Source organism: Belonocnema kinseyi, chromosome 5 (assembly GCF_010883055.1).
Source record: "Belonocnema kinseyi isolate 2016_QV_RU_SX_M_011 chromosome 5, B_treatae_v1, whole genome shotgun sequence".
NCBI classification, from domain to species: Eukaryota; Metazoa; Arthropoda; class Insecta; order Hymenoptera; family Cynipidae; genus Belonocnema; species Belonocnema kinseyi.
In genome coordinates, this window is record NC_046661.1 from 96,242,692 (window position 1) to 96,243,857 (window position 1,166).

The following is a 1,166-nucleotide window of genomic DNA, read 5'->3' on the forward strand; positions in this document are numbered from 1 at the left end:
CACGGATCCGAATAAATACCCCGAGGATTTGAACGACTGAGTTACTTCCGTCCCGGAGCGAACAAATCATCAAATTTCTCCGCACCCACTGACGCCATTAGAAGAATAGATACGCGAACGCTTAAAAAAGAAACATGAAATAAATAAATAAAATAGGTAAGCGACCCACCTTACGACAATTCAAGTGCAGAAAATACGGCAGCAACCAGCACAAGAGAATATAAATCTCAAAACAAAATCAAACGGACGTAGGCCAAAAAAGAAACTATAATACCACTCTGTGGCTAAACTATATAACTGGAAAAACGCAAGTTCTAATTCGAGGCTCAACCGAATATTGGTTACAGCTGGCTTCTCTCGACGGCACGCAGGCCGCCCAGTTTTCCCCCTCTTGCGCAGGGAATCCAGATGTATCTGCGCTGTCGCAGTTCCATGGTGATTGGAGGGAGATTACGGGACCCTCATGCCCAAGAGATGTTAATAGTAGTGCTGTGACTGTAACACGCGGAATCCAATTTGGCGCGAAATCTAATCTAATATATACATTTATTCGTTTACAAGAAATGATTATCGCTTAAATCATTCTAATGCCGATTTGCCCTGAAATGTAGCTTGACAATATTTTCTATGTTTCGCTTGAATATTTTATAATTTCAAATTAAAGCCGCGCATTTTTCAGAATTGATGGTGCTGTTCCTGGCGGATGAAATGCACACTAGCGCGCTCCTTACAGCGACAAATCCAAGGTGGTGAGATTTAAATTTCACTAGGTACAGGATCTGGAATGCGGGATTCTCATTCACATTCCACCCATGGTGAACAACCTACGATTGCGCCGGCATCTGTGCAAGTTCAACCCGCCTTACGTCCTCGTCCACCGCACAGATGTTCCTTGATGATAGTTGCTGCTCCAGGCGAACCACTCCTTCCTCCGTTTCCCCCTCGTCACTGTGAAACGATAAAAAAAAAGAAAACCCCTTAAAAATAAGTAAGAATGCCTTTTACTCTTTCTCCCTATGAAGAGCCCATGAGAGTGTGAATTAATGTACAAAAAAGAAAAACAATCACAAAGAATAAAATAAGTTGGTCTTCGGCCGAGCCTTGTTTTCGCGACTGTTTCCTTTAATCTTTATTAGACTCATATTGGTGATAGAAAGAGGCATAAA